The 13,308-nt window shown below is 34.7% G+C and overlaps 1 protein-coding gene across 1 annotated transcript in view; it reads right to left on the bottom strand.

Annotated features, from left to right (window-relative positions):
- Positions 1 to 13,308, bottom strand: part of igsf21a (immunoglobin superfamily, member 21a) — a 159,356-nt gene that overhangs the window by 90,301 nt on the left and 55,747 nt on the right. The gene's annotated exons all lie outside the window — the stretch shown is intronic.

The raw sequence follows: 13,308 nt of genomic DNA, 5'->3' as shown, positions 1-13,308 counted from the left end.
CGAGGAGCTGCCAATCAGCCGTCGAGACGGCCCACCAGGAAGTACCAAAAATACTAAACCTCCAGAATCACCACAAGGTGAGCTGTTCAAACTACAACTTTCTTTGGCGATATTGTCGGGACTTTGCCATCAGAAATAAAATGAAGCCACGCAGCTCCGTTTTCTGTGACTGGCAGAACATGCGTGTACACAAGTTCTTTTTCCAGCAGACATTGTTCAGCAGTAAAACCAGCAGAACTAACGTGATGATCTTTATGTAATGAAGTGGGCGGGGCTCCACTTGGGTTGCTAGGTGAGGGGCTGGGCTCAGCTTGGGGATGCTCGGTAACAAGGATCGTGATGCAACAATCCTGAGGTTTTTAAAACAGATCGTTTTGCAGACACCAGAAAACATTTACTTATTGTCAAAAAATGGCTGGGTAGTGTTTATTTTTTTTTTTTTTATGTGCTTGGACTGTTTCTAGAAGCAGTAGATACCCAAATGAAAGTACAAAAACATGCAAAAAGTGAATTTTGCATAATAAGTCCCCTTTAAAAAGTAAAAGTTCTGGTATAATGTACGTAAAGCAGCCATTGCATTACAAGTATTATAAACTCAGGTATTTAGGGAGATAATCCTAAATGCCTCAGTCAGTACTTCATTCTGAGAGCATTAAAAACATTTGTCTCTGCAGCTGATTGATCAGGATCCACCACACATGTGCTACATCACCAGGGGAAATGAGACTGTGAAAACCTAAATAACAGATATCACCACAGAGTTTCCATTCTAAATAACTGGCTCACATCAAGATGAAGGGGAGTGGGGTTGAAGCTAAGCACAGTGTGAAATTTATAAATTAGAAGGTACTGGAGCAAAAAGTGTGTAAAAAGGGTGGAATGGTCCGGCCAGGCTCAGAGTTACTTGAGTGGTCTCAGCTGATAAAGGCATAAAATCCTGCTCACTATGTATTATACAAAGACTCCACAATGCTGACATGTCACATTTACATTACTAACCCCGAGCAGAAACCGACTGCATGACACAGCTAATACAAATTTAAGAGTAAAAACTGTGCTTTTAGGCTTACATATAGTTTTTCTGTAAAAAAATCAAAGTTAAAGGTTTGCACAGCCGCCTGCAGTAAATCCTACAGCCTATTTCAGTCTTCTTTTGGGGATTAAGCGTAATAGTATTTTTATTTTTGTTGTTGTTGTTGCTAAGTTGAAATCATTGTTATTATTATTTTATTTTACTTATTTTTGGCTAAGTTTTAATAACAAGACTTTTTGCTGCCATTGTCAAAGGACATATACAAAGGGTTCTTTAGGAAACAGATCAAAGCAACAATGAAACTACTTCCCTTTTTAAATTTGTAGATCATACTAATCTTAAAATGACTTTGATGCTCAATAGTACAAAACCTTTTGAAAGAAAGAAAGAAAGAAAGATTTTGGGATCTCTTTGAATGTTGTGAGAAAAAAAAACAAATGGTGGAAAATATGAACCATTTCACTTCAAAATGTGTAACAAATAGGTTACTCTCCAGCAAAACCCTTATTTTTGTTTATGAAGACTGGACATTTGTAAAACAGGGGTGTGGAAGTTCTACAACTATTGCAAAAGTCCATTTAAACTTCAATAAAATATTTTTTTGCCACTTTAAGGATACACCAAACTGCTAAAACAAGGGGTGGGAGGAGATGACTCTTTCTGCAGAAAATCAAACAAAATGAATTTAAATTCTATCCAAGACTATTTCTTAAAATCCTTATTTATTTAAGTTTTTTTTTTTATTTATTCCAACTTTTCTTTTAATAGACAAAAAAAACAAGGCCATTTTACAACTTCAGAGTCTTTCTTGTGACAACAGGGGTGAAAGGGATTGGAACCAAAAGTCCTCAGCTTAGTGTACGACACACTGTCAGCACTAACACTGTTGGTGTTTTATGCGCAGCTGCAAGTAATATTTTCAGCTGAATCCATGCCTTTTCTTCACAAAAACAAATATTCATTTTGATTTTTGTTTTTCATGCTCCAATATAGCCAACACTGGTGGTAGACCACACTTTGTAACACACAAACCAGAGCAAACAAATAAATAAACACTATTTAAAACTGTGAGTTTAGTTAGAGCATATTAAACTAGGAAAATAACACCAGTAGTTTTAAACCTGATGGTGTTCAATAAACAAACTGAACACATGAGTCATAATTGCACCTAAAGCACATATGGCACTATTTCTAAACTCTAAATGACCTGTAACAAAATAAGATGCTGAAGACCAGAAATTGAACTCTAAAGATGATTTTTTTTTGATGAGTCGTGGATTTGAGGGGAAATACTGGATGTAAATTTTGAAATAAATTTAAACGTGCATGAGGGCGGCTGCAGTAAATGAGCTGCACTTGATTAATGCCTCTCAGAATATGTAAGCATGTAAGATGCAAATGAGAAAAAACTGTTTGTAGTCAAAACTCTGCAAACATTGCACAATATTTACATACTGTCTTATTGACGGTGACAGTCATCAAAATATTCTACACATCCCAAGACAGCTTAACAAAACATCTGACATGTTAAAGTCCTCCTTAGTTTCAACGTGTTTACTGGTGATTATTTAAATGAGCGCATCATGTCAATGAAAACTAAAACAGAAACTGAAATTATTACTGATAAACATACTACTACATGTAATATGATTCTTTCACATTTCATTATTTTGCTGTTTTTTTCAAACACTTCTTACTGAGTCATAATCCTAAAGGACAACAGATAAAGTGTAAAATTATTACTTCTGACTCGTAACGGCACACTGACCTTCACTGTAAACATTCTCAGCACTGAAACTGCCCTGGAGCTCCTGAAGGCTGACAAACTGCACTTCATGACTTTGGTTTCCTGTGGAACAACATTCTAGCAATCAGAGATAAATGAAGTTTGGCCATCTATTGAAGCTTTTCATACTTTGCTATAAACACCAGAAAATGTTTATATTTTTGTGTGTTGTTTTAAAGTCATGAATGCTGTTTGGAATAGTATTTTCTAAGTGATGGTGAATTTTTGTGTTTTGAATTCTGAACAATAAAGCCCCACTTGGAGTTTTCATTTTTATGTTAGATGAAGACATAGTAGCTGTTGTTAAACTTGACCTGATATAAACCCAAATTAAATGGGGATATTGTTTAATAATAATTTTGCCTGCAGGAGAAATTAGGCTTTTATTCATTTCTATAAAAATTCCAGTGGTCTTGAACTTATATCATCTACCTTTAGTGTTAGATGATGTAAAGAGACCCAAGCTGTGCTGTTAGAGTAAAAGAAACAGAATACAAGATGAATGCTGGACATCTAACTTTTAACCAATCAGTGTTCACTCTGCCCTGTGCCACTTTTGTTTTGCTTGGCTTTGTCAGGAGAGAAACCAACTTGTGGGCTTGTAATTCTAAGAAAATGATTATGATCATTCAAACGTATTTTAGTTGAGTTTTAAAATCTAGAGCTTTTGTTTGTAAGCTTTACACCTGAAGCAGTAGAGTCTGAAGCAGTGTTTGATGCCTGTCGCAAAAAAAAAAGACTAAGACTTTTCATGCGCTGCTGTTCAGGCATCACACTAATTATGTAAATCTTCAGCGAGGGACCGTGTTACTTTCAGTGTTTATATTCGTGCTCATCCTTACAGATTAAAACACGTGAATTTCACATTTTTTTCACATATAATTCCATGTGGTTAATCATGTGACCACTTGATCACATGAACATGTTGAAAATGTTGCAAAATTACACAGGAAACGTGTTTTGTATATGTCAGGTGTTGTCACATGTGAAAATGTAGTTTAACATGTGAAGTTGATGTGCTTTTTCTGTAACGTGGCTAACAGGACCTACTTGTTGTACTATTTTGAAAGATCTTGCAGATACATCAAAGTAGGAAGGCTGTCCCAGTCTAAACTGTTTACAAGTCATACTGTGACAATAAATAAGATTCTGTTCTATTCCATACAATATTACAATGGCACAGTGTTAAACAGTGCTATTTTATCAAATTAAAAAAGGCAGTTTATATCATTTTTGCTGTTGTCTCTCTCTTAGAAATAAGGTTAGCCACCACAGTTCAGTTTCAGATTAGTAAAAATAGATATATATTTTTATAAACAGCCAAACACAAATTATTGAAGTGTATAATTTATTAAAAGGTTCTTTGCTAGCTTGTAATTCTTGAGAATATGTGTGCAAATTGTTGCATGTGTGTCACAGACTGTATTAGAAAGTGTAAATTATTGCAACAATTCACATTCTAAAAAAGGATACAAGATTTAGGACTGCATGTTTTTTGTGTTGTTTTTTACAGAAAAAGCAGGCAGTCTTAATCTTGTTAGAGCCGATAACACTTTTGAATTTTGCAGTGACATTTTTGGTCATTGCCGATGGTGTCTTTGCCAGCCTTCTCAATAAGACAACCAATTCATCTTTTTGTAGCTGTCCAGGAACAGAATTCTGGACAGAGAATTGCTTTGGCGACTTCGTGTTACAGCCAATGTTGTTTTTCACATCCTCAAGTCTTGATTGCTGAAAATAGGCAATGCTGAAAAAGACAAAGCTAACTATATAAACACTGGTATTAGGAAAAAACAAAAACAAAAAAACAAACAGCTTTTAGAAACTAGACCTACAATTTTAAAGAGCTGCCTTTTCATTCGTGCATGAAGATGACATGATAACAACACCAACTCGACAGCTAAAAGATGACATTTAAAAAAGAACTTGATTGCTTAGACGCAATCTCCCCTTTCAAAACCCTCAGAGGCTCTCTGGCGATAAGTATCATGATGAGCAGCTGTCATGGCTGGTAGTGTGACTCAAACCTAGCACAAGAACGATGTCCTGGATGAATATCGTTTAGCCCCTGTGGGAATGTGCTGTACCACTCCTCTGATGTCTTTGAGTGTCTTGAACCTGGAGGTCAGCATCTCATTTTACACGGATAAAAATCTATTACAAAACCTATCTCTTTCCACTTGCATTTAACCCACCGGGGAGGGGAAGCTCTTCTCTAATTGTTTTTTTCTTGGCTGCAGAGTTGGACTCGTTATGACAGAACCAAGTCTATATTATTGCTCTGATTGGTGACGGGGTCATTCCAACCCATCATTTACACATTCAGTGTCCTTTTCACATCCGGAGAACGGTGCGCCTTTGATTCTGAAAATGAGCTGTGCATTAATGAAACATTCCAATTTTACAAACACATTAAAGTTCCCTAAAGCTATGCATACTGTAATTTAAAGTAGAAATGTTGGGAATGACTTGTGCAGCAGATGTACTTACAAGGTAACCTGTTAAAAGAAACCTTTTTATGTAGTTAATTAGCTTCATTGTTAATTAGTATCATAAAAACTAAGCACAAATTATGACATAATATGTACATTTGCTGTGGTGTTGCAAAGGACATATCTGACTTGAGGCTAATTTTTTTTTCTGCTTCATTTTCAGATGCCTTATAAGTGTAATATGCAGAACAAAAAGAGTCCCTCATGTTGAAACCTAAGCACTATTATCCATAAAGAGAGAGAAAAGAAAGTTAACGTGGAGATGTCACAACATTGGCTTCTAAGAAACATTTTTACATGAGATATGGGTGCTACTCTGAACATATTGGAGGTTAATAAACCAAATGTTTCTTTGTTAGAAAAAGACTATGTAATAAAAAAAGATAAATAAATAATGTGGAAACCAAAATATGCCCCTGGGTCAAGGCTAGGTTGAAATCTTTTTAAAATTTGATGAAAAAGCTCAGAAGAAGCAGCTTCATTTATTGCTGTGGGAAAAAAAGGTGTAAATAACTATTCTGAAAAGTCTGCTATTGCTGGCTCATACAGCAACTCTCTGTGCAGCACTTCATGAACAATAGTAATGTTCTTTCATTTTATAATACATTTATTCACAAAATTTAGCTCTAGAAAAATACAAAACGATTTGTTGGATATTATTGCCTGCTGAGATTATGGATCCTCACAGGTCCCAAATTCTAAATAATGTCTTTTTCCCCTCGTGTTTGATATGTTAGGAAGCTTTCTTCCATCAGCTTTCATACAGTGAGTAACAGGTATCACAAAAATCATAACAAACCTAATATTTCTCAGGACAAAAGGGCAACTTCCTCTGCTGACATTGAAAAATATCTGTGAAGGTTAGGTTGCAAAGAAATGACACCTGAAGAATGAAAATACTTTTTGGAATTAATAATATTATTGACTATTTATAAAGGATCACTAAAACAAATAAACAAAAGAAAAAAACAACAACTTTAAAACAGGTTAGAAGTGACCAAAAATGAATTAATTTCCACAAAAGTGAACCACTACATATTTATACATTAGAAAATAAAACACTGTTCTAACCTGAATAGTTCTGAGAAAACAATGTTAAAAGATAACTAATCTTAAACAATCTTAAACAATGTTTAACGTATCACAGCAGGACGAGTTCATGGGCAAAAGTTTTATTTATCTCTGCAATTCAGACTTGTTACTTTTTGAGAAAGGTAATATATCAGAAATTTGAAAATAAGAAGTCAACATAATAATAATAGTAATAATAATATAATACTTGCTTTGAATTGCTAAGAAAAAGAAATCATTCCTTCCAAGCAAGAAGGGGGGAAACCACATACGTTTCCTGGGTGTTTACTGATTTTCTTGTGGGGGACTTTTCCCTGATTTGAAAGTGCATCTGAACAGAGTCTTTCTATAGCAACAAACAACGGAAACAACCCAGTAAATAAACTAAATAAGTAGTTCTTTTGCTTCATTCATGCCCTCACAGGACTTTGCAGTGTGCTGTTGAGGCAAAGTCGGGACCACAGCTCAGAGACTCCTCTGGCATGAAAATGACTTCCTCCTCCAATGCAAATGTCACAAAGAGGCTCTGATCCACTCCTAATCGCTAAGTAATCACATTCCTGTTTGATCATTCTGTGATGGTAAGAATGGATTTGAACAATCTGGTATGATTCTGGTTGAAGAGATTATCATTTTTCAAGACTTGTTGAAATTTGGAAAACCAACTTTAAGCCTTGAAAAAGACAAAAGCAGAAGCCAGGGTTTTCCTGTCTAAAATAAAATCTTCCCCTGGATGACATTTGTCACTTGATGTATTTTGTCATCAACAATTGCAATTGTTAGATTCCAAATTGCACATCAGTTAAAACAGATAACAAAGAGATAGTTTGAGATGTGTGTACAATTTGCTTTACTTTCATTCAGACATTTTCCATGTAAATGATAAGTGTGGTGTAACTATTGAACCGTAGATGTATTTAATTATACTGTCACAGGGAAAATGAGTCAGTTGGAGGGGGGATGACCTCATAGAGACTTATTTCGTAGAATCATTTGTTGAATTACCTAATTAATTAGATACAGAGTATGCTTTTGATAAATGCCTGGGAAGCTCTGGGAGCTGACAATAGCAAAGTGTTATACACTCTCAGCAACATGGACACAAAATATTCTATTGTCGTCACAGTCACTACATGCAAAAGCCCTCAGTCAGGAATAGCAATGATCAGTCCCTTTGTTGCTATTAGCATTTGTGGATAACAAAAGGGACTCATCCTGTAGTTTGCTGACATGAAGTGTGTAATTATCATTCCTTGTATAACAGGCTGCTTATTTGCCCCGGCAACATCCTCAGAAGGGAAGGCTGCAGTGCAATGATCCATATCACCTTATCTCCCATATCCCTCGGGGCACCACATTCCGAACGTGGCAGTGAGCTAATAAAGATGGCAAAGGTTTGGATCTCAGCTCAAAAGGTGCAAATACCTTTATTTATTTATATATTCACCCACAAAAAATAGATTTCAAACACATTTGAATTATTTTCTTTTAGGCTGCTCAGTTAGTTTCCTGTGGAAACGAGGATATGTGTCGGAGCCTTGAAGAGTTACATGTATAAAAATCGATATGCTTTACAGTTTCATCACATCTGGTATGAATGTAAAGCTTGACATTTTGCAACTCTGTCATAACTAATGCAAAAAGCTCACATTTGAGGTTTTCTGTCAGTAAAATTAGTTGAAATTGAAGACATTAAACTGAAGAAGACAACACCTGAAACCGAATAACCTCCCAAAAACTAAGGCAAAAGTTCAGCTTTGTCCAAATTGTCTGTTAAGTAATTCCTTAAAACGCTGTTTGGAAAGCCCTTTTATCATTGCACTGATTAAGGCTCTGGTGAACTTAATCAAAACAATTTGTTAATCAGCCAATATATAAGATAACATCTGTATAAGTAATATACAAAAAATATTACGTTGCTCCTTCTGAAGGCCTTTAGATCACAGCTTGAAGTCAAACTTAGAGGCAAGATGAAGGCAGAGTGATGCTCACTCACTGATTTTAATGATATTAAACAGCCAAACAAGCAGTTTAAAAAAAGATGTCAACAAACTCTAATGCCAAGCATAGCACACTAATTAAATAACTCATTAAGTCTCTCATACCAAAATAGAAAAAAAAAAAAACTAAATTGGTATGTTAAATGTTCTCTGTTTCTAAAACCAAAATTACACAAAAGTTCCATAAAAAATCTACCATTACAATAAAATCCATGGATCTGTGTGTTTCTTGCATATTGCTTTTGTGTATGACATTTTAACAAGCAGGTTAATTCTTTTGGGTGCAGAACCATTCAGGAGATGATGAAAGTAGAGTTACTAGCACTGGCAGTCACATTCAGACCAGTGACATAGACAAAAGCTATCAAAGCCTGTGTGGCACAGACTGTAAGAAGCACCACAGTGAGTTGTGCTGTTAGTGATCCGTAACGGTCTTTATGGCAATAAATGGTACTTTAAACCAGACAGAAATATAGACAGGGAGGCAGAAAGAAAGATGGAGTGTTCACATACGACTATACAATACAGTGGATGGTACCTGAGGCAGACAATTTCTGAACATAGACTATTACACCTGGGGATTTAAGAGCAGGAAGTTAGACACCCAAAACCCCTAAAGGATCGTGCTGTGCGTACTCGCTCTGTGAGCTCTCCTGTGAAGTTAGAGATTTCAGTTGCCCAGGCAACCCTGTCTTGAAGAATTTGAACTCAGATTTAACATACGATGCCTCCTGTGTCTCACTGCAGTCAAGCAACAGGATTAATGGTGAGGAAAAAAAAAAATCTTCCACTTTTAAGGTAAGTATCCGGCAACATATTTTTTGCCATTGAACTTGGAGGTAACATATGACAGGAAAGCTCAGACTCAGTGACACGTTCCCCTCGAGTAACACACTTCAAAATTTCTTGTCAGATTATTACATGAGGTAAATCATTTGCATACCTGTTACAGCATGCTTTCACACTGTCAACAGCTTGAATTGAATTTGTCAAATGTGGGCCATAACTACATCCTTAGACGGGGTACGCCAAGTGTTTCATTGAAGTAAGTAAAGTCAGTATTTGCTGTAAGCAAACCCTGCTTACATTAACTTTATGTCTAACATTTATTTTCCATATTTCTAAACATACACATTTTTCAAAAAAGCTAGTAAAGCAGCTGGCCTGCATCCAAACACAACTGAGAGATTCTCATGTGCAGCACTTCATTGTTGTTAAAACAGTGATATGTAAAACAAGGCACTAAGTGAGTGTAAAAAAGACTTAACATGCGCCTTGTTGACCTGACTGATATAACTGAATCTACCTTGGAAAATGTAATGTTTGACAGAGTCTAAAACTGTCATGCAGCAAACATTTATCATTAGACACATTTACCATTTACTACAAACCTAACATGCTTTTCGGCCTTTGTTAGAGTTTTCAGAGGGTGACACAAAGTTTATTATTATTATTATTATTATTATTTTTTATTATTATTATTATTATTATTATTATTATTATTATTATTATTATTATTATTATTATTATTATTATTATTATTATATTTGTAAAGTAAACAACAGAACTGCTTCATGCAAAGGTAACATAACAAAAAAACTTTTAAAACTTTGAGGTTTATTTAAAAGTAAATGCATATTTAACATCACACAATTCATTCAATTACTTCTAATATCCAATTATTCTAACCAACTGCTCCAATGTGCATCAAATTCTTGTTGCCTCAATTTAACTTAAGCTTTACCTTAATAAAATCCTGTTAGTTTATGTCTCTGTACTCCAGATAATAAAAACAAAAAAACTAATGTTAGATCAGACAGGGTAAACAAGATTAAAGCATAGCATTTAATAATATTACAATATTTTGGCAAATGATTGTCAATTTTTTTCTTATATTTGTGCTAAAATGATAGATTAAATCTGTAATATTTACTTGTGTTCTTTTGTAATTTAGTTTAATTAAATTCATTCTTAATAACAAAAAAATGGTGCCTAAGGTCTATGTAATAATTAAACATTAAGTCTAGGTTTATTATGTTTTACATGTGTCTTTTCCAAGCTGAAGAGTAACAAGATTATTGTATAATGATGAAATGTGTATCCAGTCCCTAAACATTATTTGTACATAAAAGAAATGTTTCTGTCAACTTGAAGTAATGAGACACTTTTTAAATAATGAAGCAAGGCTTATTTGCACATGCTGACGTGCAATCAAAAATTTAAACAAATGTTTCCAGCTTGATTTTGAAGAGGAGCTGACAGCATAAAATGTGTGTTTAGATTGTATTTTTATTTTAAACACTGGTACACTATATCCCAGTGCTGTAAAAAAAAAACTGTACAGACTGCAAAGCTAACTCACATGTGATGCTCTGAATCAATTCTGTGGAGGCAGATGGCTTCATTAAAACCTGACAAGCATTCAGTGGTCGTATAGCTCATGATTGAAATTTATGGTTGTCTTTGGTTATCGTCCTTTCTTGATATTCTAAACTATTGATTTGTTACTGTTCCAACATAAATGCCAAACAAGACTTATTAAGGTGAGGTTGAATAATTTTCTTTCACTTTTACAATAACTGACGAGATAGAAATTTATGATTTTATCCTTGCATGGTGTCAAATACATCAGCTACAAAGATTCTGGTTAGAAGCAGTCGGTAGCAAGTCAGGAGTCCTTCCTGATGACTCACATGCTAGTTGCACTTGAAACCACTATGTGCTATTTGTGAAGCATTTTGAAAAAAAATATTCATCAATCAGGTAACTGCAAGCTCACAGTAGGAAAACATGTTTAACCTGCACCTATGCACTGTTCCGTTTTTTGATGCTGTAAAATATGATGTTCTTCAAAACCAAAATAGAGTGCATCTGCACAGTGAAACAGTGAAAGACATAAAACTACAAATGCACGATTTAAGTGAACATGTGGATAAGTAAGGAATTTACACATTTATAATTTACCACCAAGCTTAAAAGAATGACATAAGTAGGACAAGTTTATGACATCCACCAGTTTCATTTCAGCAATGCTTTTTTTGAGATGTGAATCAGGACTTTCACATTAAAATACACAATTGCCAAACAATAAGTATTCATTCCATTTTGAACAAACAACCCAAAAATAAAATAATAAAATAAAAAGAGTTGAGAAAAGTCATTTAAGACCAGTAGTTTTGAAATACTGAGTGATGTCGGCAGAATTAAGAATACAAGTATGTCTGAATTATATCAAGAAAATTACTAAATAATGAAAATGTACCAGAGAAGCAGCTCAACTAGAGCAAACAGTCCAGTGGCAAATTAGGGAAACGTCTTAGGGAAGACGTTTGTGTGGTGAGAGAGAGGTTCCCAGAGGAGTTTTGTCAAGGAGAACAGAGGAATTCTGTAATGGGCAGAGTGGAGGATGGAATGGGTGGACAGGAGAGCAGAGACGGGTGGGCTCGTGATTAAAATTAAACACTAAACAAGCAAGTTAACAGACACCACTTGTTTCACAGCCGTCAGCTCAGCATACCTGGGAGAAGTTCTATATGTTCGCGTTAATTAGAATGACACAAATTAAAATAAGCATGAGATGAGCGTACATGTCTTTGAGGAGCTTCATCTAAGCACCTCTGTGCACAGCACTTTTAAAACTTTTTCCCCCAATGAGGCAGTGTATCAGTATCTCCCTATCAAATGATCCATCATTACTAGTTGGCATGCTGTTAAGCACAGAAGACAGCTTGATGGTATTACATATCCGCAGTGCTTAATCCATCGCCTGCCAGTTCACCACTCACTAAAACAGTCATGTGGCCTGTAGTGCAATATCATACACACTTGAGAGGCCCTCATTTATTTGCTCTTGAAGCATTAGCTGCAGGGCTATACAACATCCATTACTGAGCACTGCAGTCTTTCTTTCTTAGATTCACTTCCTGTCTTTGTCTGTCATCTGGAGTAAAAAGATAATAGGAGCATAATAAGAGGTTCTATCTATGAGCTGAAAAAGATAAGATATATTAAAGATAAGGGTACGTTTTATTAATTATATTATTTTAGTTTAAAAACCTCTGAAGCTACATTTGCACCTGCATTCATTTCCGGACATTTTATTTTGTCACTTTAATGATACTTTTATGCATCAGAAAATCCATTACACAAATTAAATGGTCTGTTTTCACTAGTTTGTAACATGTAGCTTTTATGTTTACTTGTTTAGATTTACAATATATTCCCTTTCTTTCTTCAGTCAAAATGCATTGTGTTGTTATGTTACATGTTGCCTAGAAGGGATCAATAAAACACCAGCTTTAAATCTAGGTTTATTTTTTTTTGCAATTTACAAGTTTGTCACTAGATAGGACAACATACAGAACCTTAAGTGCTGTGATGTTCTGGCAACACTGTGCCTTTTCCCAACAACTCAAAACAGTAACTTGATTTGTTTGTTTATAATTTATAAATTACTTTTTCCTAATATAATTATAATTAGAACTTAAGATAAGCATAGAAGATGAATAACATCTGTAAAGTCGCAAACGGTTGCTTAATCAATCATTATTAATTTTACACAAACAGCAAGACAGTCTGTGAGTTCCCTGCAACTGAGAAAGCAAAGCTAATAAAACACTAGAACTAACACCAGTATAAAATGACACATACTGTAATTTGATTTAAAAATGTTCAGCTAATGACAAAACTACGCTGACAAGCACTGAGAAATCGTGTGCTAATTAGCAAGTCAAGACCTTTTAAAGATGAGTTAAAGTTCTGTCCTCATAAAAAAAAATAGTGACAAATGGAATAGAAAACAAAATTTAATAATTTATTTCTATGAATTTACATGTTTTGAATACAGAAAAAAATAGCTGGTTTGCTCCAAAATGTTCTCTGAAATAATTTTTCTTTCTTTTTTCTAAGGCACTTTCTCATTAATTC

Source organism: Kryptolebias marmoratus, linkage group LG4, assembly GCF_001649575.2.
Source record: "Kryptolebias marmoratus isolate JLee-2015 linkage group LG4, ASM164957v2, whole genome shotgun sequence".
NCBI classification, from domain to species: domain Eukaryota; kingdom Metazoa; phylum Chordata; class Actinopteri; order Cyprinodontiformes; family Rivulidae; genus Kryptolebias; species Kryptolebias marmoratus.
Note: the sequence above shows the minus strand (reverse complement) of the source record. Positions and strands in the feature narration are given on the sequence as shown.